Genomic DNA, 13,522 nt, shown 5'->3' on the forward strand with positions numbered 1-13,522 from the left:
TTGGGCATTGCGTCAGTTCATTTGATTCCCAGTAATATCATATAAAATGCATGTTTGCATAATAGTGGATGACGTTCTAGACCTAAGACATAGGTACACGTATAGTATAAACAATAAAGTTAATGATATGAGAGTTGGGACCGGCGTCAAATGATCACAATACGAATAAGTTTATAGTACATATATGGTAGATAAACAAGAACCAGTTTGCAATTTGCATACACCTCTTTAATGCATTTTTAATGAACTCGCAGTGGTGTTGCTTCAAAAAATTATTTTTCGATAAAAATTTAATAAAACAGTTTTTTTGGAATGAATTTTATTAATAAACATTTCCTTTTCTAGGTAACTCGTATTAATGGTGAAAGAAAATCAGATATAATACGCATGGTAGAGATTGCTCTCCTGGATTACGGCCGCCTTTTATGCAAAATTTAATTAATTTGCAAAGGTTTACTTACTTATAATTTTTTGCACTTAATCATTCCTTATAAATAAATAAATATAGGTCCCTACGAATACTAATAAATCTTAAAAGTATTGTTTGCGACTGCGACTTGTGGAATGCATGGTAGAGTAGGTATATGAATACATTATTGAAATCTATGATACTCTTGAACAAATAGTCATATACATATACATATTATAAAAAAAATATGTAGGAATTAAAAGGTATTACTAGAAATTTTAAATATTTAAAAAATGCAATATTATATTTGTAAAAAAAAGTAACAATAACTTAATTAATATTTTGTTATGCATTTAAGAAGTTATGGATTGGCCATTCAGCTAATCTAAATTGAAATCTAGGTCTATAGGCAATAACTGTAAAGGATGAAGCATGTAGGTCACATTCAGCAACGGTTTCTGGCGCCAGACTTATTAACAGGTTAACGATAAAACATATCGTGTGATGCAGTTGACAAGATGTGCATCAGGAATTCGATGAAGGTGAAATTGTAAAAAATTTGACATGATTTGGGTTGTAGAGAAGAATGTACTTATTAAATACCATCTGCTTGTTCCTCTCCAATCTGGCTCACCCGGATATAGAAACAAAATTTTTAAATAATATAAAACGTCGCATAGGTATGTCACCCAGGAATAATTTGGTTTTCTTTTAGTGCATAAAGATCAGTAGTTTCGGAGCCTTTTCAAAAAAGCAAAAAAATATTATTCTCCTTAATATGATATTGGTTTCGATATCTTAATATAGCCCATATTGTTCGGTTGTTCCCCGTTGCAATATTATTTTTTAGATTTTCAGTGGCATGTACTATATGCAAAAAAATAATAATTCGTTTTATTATATAATACCTATTCAACGTATTAATTTTGCTTTTGACGTAGGTACCTGTTTATATACCTGTTACTGACTTAATTATAAAGAATTTCATCATGACCTTGTGCTCATCCGTTGTCAAAATTTTTAAAGAGCGTTTTTCGGCTTGGGTATTTTTAATTTCGTAACTATTAAATAATTATTTCAACATACAACCTTAAACTCTATCGTATCATGATTCATGAATTCACTATAATATATCTGTTTGTTACATTGGTTTATCAAAAGGACTTATATCGTGCATTATTTTGTCGAAGTATTCAGACACGTTTCGCCACACCCGGCCAGGCCTCCGATGGCGACCAATCACAGCGCTCGGCGGTAACTGTAATCTTAACTTTCAATGCATCGGTGATCGGACTATAAGTAGTCAGCCTTGAATAGAAGTAATTATTGCGTCAGCCGATGTCTAAAGAACGTTAGGCATAAATCATAATTATGATATCATATTTGTGCAAATATCGTGCGACATATTATACCTACCTGAAACTTACTCATTCAAAATATCATTTTGTATGTACTAAATTTGGTACATAAAGTAGATAAGAACTCATCGTCATACATAACTAAGTACTTAGATAAGTTTATTGCAAGATAAACGAGAGCTGTGTTTTAAATGGCTTTTGTTTTTAAAAATTGTATTATGATATTAAAAATATTATATGTAGATACCTATTAACCTATACCATCATCATAGGAAGGCGTAAAACGTGCCAAAATAGTCTCGCACAAGGACAACGTCTGTATCACGTTATCAATAAATAATTTCAGTAATATTTCCCAGTTTTCGATTTTAAATTAAAATAATAGAGATTTAAATAAACAAAGGAAGGTAATTTGGATAGCCACCAATACATACATAAAACGAACGCAGAAAAATAAATTTTAACCTTCACAAATTGCACGACAAAAAGAGGCTTCCGTATTTAGATTTTGATAAATAAAATCGATATTTTTTTCTGTTCACTATTTTTAGCTTTGCATACCTAATGTCAGAAGTTATTACTAAGTTATTAGTTTTTAAGTTCATCATCTAGAATCTTTATTTATTTAATAGCTGTATCAAAACACAAAAATGGTAATTAACTTAAGTAATTAACCGCTGCAGTTGCATCGGACGCCATTTTTAATGGCAATATTTATTATAATTCTTGCATGTAATTATTTTTTTAACTTTCAAGTTTATTTTCCATAATACCTAGTCTTTAATAATATATATACAGTTAATTTAATTTAACTTTTTACTCACAAAAATATTTATTGCGCCTAACCCACAAGTGAAAATTAATTTGGGAAATTTTATAAAAAGAGACTGTGTGAGTTGTGACTCAACGATTAATATTTTGAGAAGTGTCATCATATCGATGTGTAGGTATGCTTAGTAAAATGTTATATCTATATACCTGAAGGAAATGGAATCGCTGAAATATATAGGCATAATGTGAATGTATGCTTAAATGAAACGTACCTTACATGTCTGCGGTAACGAACTCATAAACAATTTATAGTTAACTTGCAAGTTCCCTATTTGTGAGAGATAAATATAAACTTCAATAGGAATGGGATATGCGCAATTATTTCAGTTTGTTTATCCCGGAACTAGGTAGGTACCTATTAAGAACATTCTCGAAGAAGCTTATTTTTTCCGCAAGAGGTAACCTAAAACGAAATTGAAGTTATTTTCATGATTATTGTGTTATTTAGTGTGGAATTAATCAAATACACACAAATATTTATTAACGAAAATTAAAACGTACTAATTATTGAACGTATACAAAGCAATTCTTGGCATAAAATGGATTGCTGAAATTAATGTGTGAGGCCAAAGGTTTTAGGGCCAACGGCACAGCATCGATACATATTTAATATTGTACATACATGGTTACAAATACCTTAATCACATATAAAATAACTCTTCTACCAACCTAGTGTCTTATTTTTTTTTACTGATGATTTGGACACTAAATTTGCGAGCTGGAGTAATTTTCCACTCGGCGAATGCATTATAAGTGGATGTTTATGAAACGGAACACCAAGTGCATTGTAATATCCACATTCTGCATTCGCGAATCAGCTATATGGAGTAGCCGAGAAGATTCGATAGTTTGATCATGACGTTTAAAAGGAAATGCATGTAATAAGTTATCACTAAGTGAATAAGAGTCTGAAATATGACTGCAACTGATATGTTATTGTCTTGATAAGCATTATAACTAGGACAGGTATTAGTGTACTAAGCAGTAAAATTGTTTATTTGTCAAGGATGTTTGCATTTGCATTGTTTAATAAATATGCCTATCTTAATCTACATTATAATTGATACCTATGTATCTTTACATAATTACAGAATGCAAAATTTACCACGCATAAACAAGCGCTAAAACGGAAATGTTTTTGCTCCTTAAAGTTTAATGAATATCTTTGCCTCGAATTCTTCATTTTATTACAACCAGTCAGTTCTAGATACACACGCTGTATCTGCTTAAATCTTAACAGAATGAGCCACCATAATAAATTACTTACAGTAGCTCTGAAAGGGCTTAACAATGCTTTGTTGTACCTATTTAACATTGTTAGTAAAACACTGATAGACACAATAAATAATTAATGTCATAGAAATATAATTAATGATGTATCATTTTATAAGGGACTAGGACAAACGTGTCATTACTATGTAGGTAAATCAAAAGTAAGCTTTGAAATATTGAATTTTTCTAAGCTCGCTAAATTGTAGAGAAGAATGATATGTCGAAATGAACATCGCATTAGAAATGGTTTATTTTGTGGTTTATTTGTTTGTCTTAGTCGTAAAGTAAATCTTTTTAAAAGGTACCTGTGTGCTTGAAGTAACAAAATATTATGTCCGGAACACATTTTATAATTGCCACCGTTTTGTAATTACACTAACTCCGAATTAAGATTTAACCATTGAATGATAGCCACTTCAATCAATTAGGTATAATACCGGTTCAAAAAAAAAAAATTATAATAAATAAAAATCAATAATAATATGTAAGTATTTAATAAGACGCAATTACTTTATGAATAATCGAATTAACAATTCTGATAGTGTAGATGAATCTATTTAGAAGACATCTAGAATTCCTTTGGGTAAAATACATAGATGCATAGTGTATTGGGATTCCGCTAAGATAATTGTGGCAATATAATGTGAATTACAAATAAGATATATCTTTGATACATAGAGTGTACCTATATTGCAACTGCGCATTTAATCATAGTACATATTTATATAATCATTTAAACAATCAATATTTAATCCTAGTAATATTTATTACCTTGTGGTTGTCGTATTTAATAACATTCTTGGCGTTTATTTTGTGTAAATCATACTGATGGAGTTTTTAATTAATTGTTATTATTTATACATACCTTCTGCTTTGAATTGACTGAAACTACCTGCATATAAATTTTTCATTTTTATCTCAAATATCGATTAAAATTGCTTGGAGTACCTACCTGTATCTGTAATTATTAAAACAGCACAACAATGTGCAAGACTTTTCAGTAAACAGTAAAATGCCGAGTAGGTACAAGGATCAGATCAACATATTTTAGAACTTATGAAAAGGGGACAAGATTTTTAGGATTTTTTCTTAATTATATGTTACCTACATAGACCAATAAAAAAATTATTGGTCTATGAAATGATATTTATTACTTACTAGCTTTCCGCCCACGGCTTCGCCCGCGTTTTCAAAGAAAAACCCGTTCCCGTAGGATTTCCGGGATAAAACCTATCCTATGTCCTTTCTCGGGTATCAAAATATCTCTATACCAAATTTCATGCAAATTGGTTCAGTAGTTAAGGCGTGATTGAGTAACAGACAGACAGACAGAGTTACTTTCGCATTTATAATATTAGTATGGATTAGGTAGATAGGCATAACAAATGACGAAGTAAGTCAACGATTTTCATCAATTTTTTCATAACTTTTAAATTGATGTATGTGAAATATAATGAAGTCTTTATCATAGAAAATGGCAATCTTTTACACAAAGAATTATTTCTGTAATTGCTCCAAATAATTCAAATAGTTTGCGTTAAATTATATCTAACTAATTTCACCTTTTACACATACTAAAGCCACATTTCCTTACATTAGCAAGTAAAATATCAGTTGACGTACACTTTCGTAATCTTTGACGTTGAATTGTTGTTTCAATTGGGTTAACAAAACATTTCTTCTCATTTGCATAATGTATTAGAGAAAATTTAAATTTTTATCGACATTCTTTGGTTATCCAACTTTATAGTTCTGATCTAAAAATAGCATCAGCGAGGGATAGGGAGAATGCATGAAAGGAGGTGTGACGAGGTTGTTGACATTGGCTTATGGCTGTTGTGAAAGTTAAACTTTACTTGATAATATAAAGTCACTGCATAGAGATTCGAATAGCAGCTGTTGAATATACATAACGCACCCGAACTATAGGACCGTGTAGAGTGTAAGTGTAACCCTAACTCTAACATGCCAGTTGGCAAGTATTGCAACGGTTACATCAGAATTTCATGTCTCTAGGCGTGAAAGACAATGACCTGTAACTGTGCTATTATTTATAGACTGAATACTACATATTGTAATAGCTTTAAGAATTAAGAAACGTTAGTACCTATTAACATTATTAACAGTACATACCTAATAAGTACTTCATTTGTTTTGCATGGTTTGCATTTGATAAGTTGATAAGTTAAAAACTTGAGCAGAATATGCTCAGTTTTCCTTACCTACAGTAGTCTACAGCAGGTATTGAAAATTAATACTTGTATTTAAATTGGTGTGCCTAATTTCAATTTGTTGCTATGTTATTTATTATATTGGCTCGATTTTGTTTTGTTTCATTAGTCTATTTTCCGACTCTGACGCGTTTGTACTGTGGCAGTCGTTGATTGGTGGACTACACCAAGCCTCCACACGTCATACGATATATCACGTAGATACCTACAATAACTCGTGACTGCAGTCATACTATTTGTTTCATAATTAGTCCGTCATAATGATATTTCAAATTCTTATCTTGTATCGTACTACAAGTGATTATGAGTCATTTAATGAGCCACACCCAAATTTTTCAAAACGAGAAAAATAAATTGCATCATAAAAATTATAATGGCTTCATGATATCAACGACTGAATATGGTGGTTATTTCGCAATGGAAAATGATTTTAATTAAAGATACACGTGAAATTAATTTGCTGTGGACGAGAGTTTCAGTTGGCATAAACACGTGATCTCTATTCGGCCTTCAGAGTTATCGAAAGGCATGAAGAAGGAAGGAAGGCATGTGTGGGTGTGTCGATTCAACCACAAGCTACACAAATACGTCACGTTGAACATCATTTTTAACCGCAACTGTTATTCCATAGGGCTTATTAGAACTTACAGAAAAATGTTTTCCTTGTGGAGCTTTGTTAATATTTTGATTTATAGAGATATAGAGATGCTTATTATTCGTACAGTTTAACTGTAGTAATAAGTTTTAAGGAAAATAAATGATATTATTTATAAGTGTATTAAGAGTGTACACCTTTTCTTCTCTAAAGTTATAGGTAGATATAATATCAATTGTTTTTTGATAATGTTGTACACATTTATATGGCTCTATCGATGCAACGTTAAGCAAATTAAGCATGTACAAAGTGTTTTAAGCTAGAGTTTAGAAAGTAAGTCCAAACATAGAAAACAGAAATACTTAAAGTAAAAAAAAATGGAATGTCTATCTGTCGCCTGGTTTCTTACATAAGAACTAAACGTTAGCAGTCATTTTACATAATAAACATATTTTATGATATATTCCAGCAGAGAACAACTATAAAATTAATTTGAATAAAGTTAGAATATCATTACTAAAGTTATTTTACGAAACATGTTCCAGACAAAAATGCCACAATCATTTAAGGTGATGAATTAATTTTTCTAACATTTACGGCCCTTTTTAAACCTTCGTAATTTTTATATTATTAAAGTTGTCGTGATGAAAATTCTTGACAAGAAAGTTCAATAGTAACACAATACGTCTACCGTTTTAGAAACATGATTCCATGATATTTTCTCGATAGAAAAAAAATACAAAGTTCTCATTGTTATTTTTTTTTAATCTCTGGCATCTTCAAAATAACAAACGTAAAGTTACGACTTTTTGGATATTAACTATAAAATATACAACCTATACGTCTACCGTGTTAGAATTTTGAAATATGCGATGGTTTTGAAATAAACAAGAAATACTTAAAATTAGCGCGCGACCAGCCAATATAGCGAGAGCCGCCCTGTACCTTCCTACCCCGATCGCTGCACGAGTCATTCCCGCTACGGCCGTCACACGGGGAACTTGTGTCGCTTGCGCAATCGTAAAAAAGGGTGACAACACGATAAGACAAAATGAGACAAATGGGGACAATAAAGAAAATAAGAAGAAGAAACATAAAGGTTGGAGGAAAAAGAATGCTTACAATTGGAACAAATTAATGAAGTAAGTTGGTTTTATTTTAAATTTGATGATAATTGTATTATAGACAATGTTTGATATGTACCCCTGTTTTAAGTACATAACGAATGTGTAAGATTTTTTCATTTATAGCATAAATAATCTTTTCAGAAATCCGGAATCCAGAAGGAAAATAAACCCACTGATTGTTCACAATGTGAACCCACTCATTCGTAAGTACCTTTATTCAGTCAAAAATGTATGTTATCAACGCTCTACCGCATGATTCCATTCCGCATGGTTTTATCGCATGATTCCATTTTTAGCAAAAAGCAACAAAGTGCAAAGAAATAAAAAATCATGGTGAACTTAGTGGAAGTATGGTGGACATAATATGGAACAGGAGCTCATTGGAGTAGTATTATATTTAAAAAAAATACGAAAAAATTTCAAGAATTACATTTCTTAGTAGGTGGTAGATAAGTATGTTGTATAAAGAATTTGATGTTGATATTTATTTCATTTATACTTACTACACCTGTGCGGGAAATTGCTTAGTACTAAAACCGGTTTATATTCATATTTACATAGTAATGTGAGTTTTCATTTCGAAAAATTTTGTGTAAGTATATTAAATTGAGTTCCTGGGTGATCTGGAAACACAATTGGGCCCGGAGGATGGCGCTGCAGTCACTCCTCCTAATCACATGAACCGATTTGGTTGAATATTTGTGTGCACATTTCATTGTTGTGGGATGATTGGTTGATTCGTTTTCACATTAGCTAATATTATGTATTTTTGTTGTTAGAAAGTAAACTTAATTTAATGTTTATATGTAATACATTATTATTGGTATAAATAAGCCAGTGTTCGTCTCACATTGCTGTACCTGCCTACCTATCCTACCAGGGCCTAACTTTGTTCTGGCTATTTTATTTTGATTATTTGTAATGAATAATTACAATTGAGATGCAAAAAATAAATACATGCGTCAATATATTTTGTGTTTTTTTTTAAACAATTTTTTTATTTAAAAAAATATCATTCCGACCGCGGCTTTGCCCGCGTGGAATTAGGTTATATCGTGAATCCTGTTTTTTCCCACAGAAGTGTTCAGTTCGGATAAAAAGTATCCTATGTGTAAATCCAGGCAATTAGCTATATTTTATCAAAATTGGTAATGTAGTCTTGACATGATTAAGTAACAACTAACAAAAAAATATACAAATTAACATCCAAAGTTTCGCATCAGTTTTACTGTATTAGCGATATCTTCCACTCTTGACTTTGACTGAGAAGAATTAGGGTTTATAACTTCTTTCAGAAATAGTACCTTTCATTTCTGGGCATGATGTAATATCTACGTCAGCATCAAATTCTATCTAAATCAATTCAGTAGTCCGCGTAATTAGGTACCTACCATTTCATTTTTTCAGAGTAACAATATTTTTTGTTATTTTAAAGATTATTTATAACCTGTATTATTTTGTAATAAAGTAAACATTACGAAATAATAATAATTAATAATTATTAATAATGTCTAAGTAGTTGTTAAAAAGAAGATAATTTTGTGTTTATAAGCAAGAAAATAAAACCAATAAATCAACAATTAAATATATGTATAACAATATTATAATTGTATGACGACTCCATACATGTTTGTCCCGAGTCGGCCAGCGGCAGCGCGGCGAGTATGCAAGAATGACTTCGCGCACACCCGCGTTCGCGATAGCGAGCTATTAGACTCCGCCCGCCAAGCAGTGGATTTTTTTTGTGTATCGTCTATAAGTCTTATTAGGTACTTATATCAGGTCGGTTTTGGTTATTCGGGTTCTAATTAGCAATCCTATTTATTATACTCGTTATTTATCATAATGACCTTAAGATTTTTTTTTATAATCGGAGCTTAAAATATTTAAAAAGAATTGACGATTTGATTTCATAAGGAAATATCAAAACCTTATAAAATATTGCTAAGTCGTTCGAGTCGTTTGTGTGACGCGGCTCACGCGCGCCAATAATTGTGGGGGTCAATTGGACGAAAAGTTCACAAAAAAATGTAATTGACACTAATAAAGAATTATTATTGTTGGACTTCAACCGATCTGCGTCAACTGTTCTGTTGACGTCATTGATTCACCAATTATTTATTGATGCAGCAGAACCGACCAAGGCCAGACATTCCATCTGGACACACACCAGTTCTAATAAATGCCTATTCGACCAACCGATTGACCCTGAAAGGAAACCTAGAGTATAGATTTCCTTAGACTTTGCGTCATACCCACTTCTAAGAGTCAAGTAAAAATTAATTATGAATACTGCCGCATTGTGCTTCCTATAACCTTCTCTTTGTTAACCATTTAAAATGAGCAGATACCAGATATTTTATAAATACGTCACACGATAAAAGAGCAAACGTTTGCATATTAAGTTATTGCATACCTAAAAACTTATTGGTTCTTGAAAGAAACAACCATAAGTAACTTATCCGATAGCTTATCCGATATTTATGGCCTAAGTTTACGGCGTAGGAGTTGTTGTATTAATTAATTTATATAAGTAATTGATCAACGAGAAAAAAATGAAAAAAGCTGATAAATTAATTTTTTTCTTTGAAGATATATAATTTGTGTACGTGATAAAATTTATAGGCACAAAAAAAGCGCATTCGCTTTGTGTTGAATTGTTTGTTATAATAATATGACCTCCAGGTTAAACACATGAATATCTCTAACCCATACAGCAGCAGTTAGAAGGCGTGTTCGTGTACGTGCACAAAACTGGTTGTAATCATGGAGACTACTACAGGGACATATTTGCGTATGTATGCGTTACAAGAATGCGATTCGTTTGAAAAGGCGCCAGTAGACACGTATGCCAGTCACCTGACCGTCTCGACAGAGCCTGCAAAGCGAAATGCTCTTTCTTGCACGTATAGAGCAATCCAATATGCACTGTAAATCGTACTAACTGAAGCAAAATCGATACGATTGACATTATAATGTTCATAATAAACAGAGTCTCTTGGCCCGGAATGACGATTTTCCAGTTAAGATTTGTGTCTGTATCAAAAATAGTCTTATAGACTAGAGTAGATAATTTTTGAAACAAAAAAAAATCGCAGTCGGATGAAACCCATTAGATAAGGAGGGGAATATGATAAAAATGTAAGGAAAAATAAATTACGGTCAATCCGAGTTTGGGAAGCGGGAGGGGGGAGCTTTTAAGAGAAAAAAATGGTTTCTCTCGATTTCCGACAAAACTACAAGTCCTATAGAAAAAAGTTCAATGGCAAAGTTGTAGGTAATTAAAAGTTCTACAACTTTTGTATTCACAATTTTTTCACATAACCTCAAAATTTAGGTGAAAAATTCATAAAACCAAGTTTTTGGTCTTTTATTTCTATCTACTTCAAAATTTATTTTTTTTCAACGAAATTTGGTGGAAACTTACTTTATTATGTCCCAAATACACTGTAATTTATCTGATTGAAAATATTTATTTTTTCGCCTTATTTTGAATTAATACCAAAAAAACAACCTAATTTTCAATCGAAAAGTCACCCGTCAAAATATCAGCTTTTTTCAAAAACTTGGGGTGCCTTTTATTCATTGAAATCTCTACTTTCATATGGTGTAAAAAAAATAAACACCACCATAGTAAATGTTCTCAGGAAATGCATACAAACAGTCTGAAAATTAGCTTTTACTAAATCAGGCACACTTCTCGAACTACCTGAAATGTTTTTATCGACATCATTTTGCTTTTGAATATGCTGTAAAATATTAAACTTAGAACAGATAATTATTTTTCTTTTGAAATATTACCGAAAAGCCGATACAAGAGAAGATATAGAGTTCAAGAAGTGTGCCTGATTTAGTAAAAGCTCATTATCACACTGTTTGTATGCATTTCCTGGGAACATTTACTATAGTGGTGTTTATTTTTTTTAACACCATATGAAAGTAGAGATTTCAATGAATAAAAGGCACCCCAAGTTTTTGAAAAAAGCTGATATTTTGACGGGTGACTTTTCGATTGAAAATTAGGTTGTTTTTTTGGTATTAATTCAAAATAAGGCGAAAAAATAAATATTTTCAATCAAATAAATTACAGTGTATTTGGGACATAATAAAGTAAGTTTCCACCAAATTTCGTAGAAAAAAAATAAATTTTGAAGTAGATAGAAATAAAAGACCAAAAACTTGGTTTTTTGAATTTTTCACCTAAATTTTTAGGTTATGTGAAAAAATTGTGAACACAAAAGTTGTAGAACTTTTAATTACCTACAACTTTGCCATTGAACTTTTTTCTATAGGACTTGTAGTTTTGTCGGAAATCGAGAGAAACCATTTTTTTCTCTTAAAAGCTCCCCCCTCCCGCTGCCCGAACTCGGATTGTCCGTAATTTATTTTTCCTTACATTTTTATCATATTCCCCTCCTTTTCTAATGGGTTTCATCCGACTGCGATTTTTTTTATCTTTTCATTATTTTCAAAGGCTTCTACCCCAGTCTATTAGTAGGGTTTTCAACAATAAAGTATATGTATGTAGTTACTTATTTACCTAATATTTAAACTACTGCTCACCACATATTTGTATTCAAATAGCCTCATAAAAACATTTGAAGATTCCATATAAGGTCGAATGCAACATTTAATTTCCATTACTAATCGTGTAGTTATTTTTAGTAATGTAAATGAAACCGAATGTTTATTTTTACGATGTAGATAAAAAGAGTTGAATTCGGCCCCCGTTACCTTTTTACCAGTCGTTTGAATGTGTGAATTTTTGTTTAGCGATTAGTGTGGACTTAAGGCCATAATAGCAGTGTCCTCAATAACACAAATTAACTGACTGGTACATTATCTAATGAACTCTTAGAATGGAAACCTATGATGGAAACCTTCAGCTCTACAATTCTAACATAGATCTATTTTTCCTAAACACTTGTCATGATAAAAATAAAGAAAAAGCCGATGAAAAATAAAAAAGAAGCAACAAAAATGATAACTCTTTGACCCCGACGTGATTTGAACACGCAACCTTCTGATCTGGAGTCAGACGCGCTACCGTTGCGCCACGGAGTCGATGTTAATAGTGGTCGAATTTAACAAAATGTTGAAGAATTTTACCGTGAATGCAAATAACTTCAATTTATTACAGAATTCATTTCATCCGAACTTAAAATAATTAAAGAAATTACTATAATAATAAAAGATAATTAAAAAAACACGTCCTTGCAATGTCGAATGGAATATAAGAAGAAAGGGTAATGGGTACAACGCTATCTATGAGTCAATTGTTGATACTACGCTGTGTGTGGCGACTTTAGCGCCTAACTCTAGTTACACAAGCGTTCGCTAGATCAAGCTGAACTACATAGAGAATATTAAAATATAATTTATAATATTATTTAATTTGCTTACACTATATTCATTGAGATAAGAATTAACAATCTATGTATTGATAGTTCAGTAATAAAGTAAAAGGAGGTCTTTATTAATTTCTTCTACCCTTGATATTTAAAATAGATTTATAATTATTAAATTGTCTTAAATAATAACGAAATTTAAAAAATATGCATTCATAATATTGTTATAAAATGATACTAATAGATAAATTCGATTACTCAATCACCAGCCCCTGTGGCCTAATGGATAAGGCATCGGCCTCCTAAGCCGGGGATTGTGGGTTCGAGTCCCACCAGGGGTAATTGCTCTTC

The 13,522-nt window shown here is 31.4% G+C and overlaps 1 long non-coding RNA gene and 2 other non-coding genes across 3 annotated transcripts; 2 read left to right on the top strand and 1 right to left on the bottom strand.

Moving 5' to 3' along the window:
- The first annotated feature begins 7,273 nt into the window (after positions 1–7,273).
- LOC149907729 (uncharacterized) lies at positions 7,274–8,754 on the top strand. The gene is made up of 3 exons (XR_016456846.1): positions 7,274–7,838; positions 7,965–8,026; positions 8,120–8,754. It is a non-coding gene; the product is annotated as an uncharacterized LOC149907729 (long non-coding RNA).
- Positions 8,755–12,815: 4,061 nt separating this feature from the next.
- On the bottom strand, positions 12,816–12,887 carry TRNAW-CCA (transfer RNA tryptophan (anticodon CCA)). Its single transcript has one exon. It is a non-coding gene; the product is annotated as a tRNA-Trp (tRNA).
- A 552-nt stretch (positions 12,888–13,439) lies between these two features.
- Positions 13,440–13,512, top strand: TRNAR-CCU (transfer RNA arginine (anticodon CCU)). Its single transcript has one exon. It is a non-coding gene; the product is annotated as a tRNA-Arg (tRNA).
- Positions 13,513–13,522: the final 10 nt, after the last annotated feature.

Source organism: Colias eurytheme, chromosome 6 (assembly GCF_061535395.1).
Source record: "Colias eurytheme isolate Ceu_HAF_F1 chromosome 6, ilColEury1 Martin Lab GWU primary, whole genome shotgun sequence".
NCBI classification, from domain to species: Eukaryota; Metazoa; Arthropoda; class Insecta; order Lepidoptera; family Pieridae; genus Colias; species Colias eurytheme.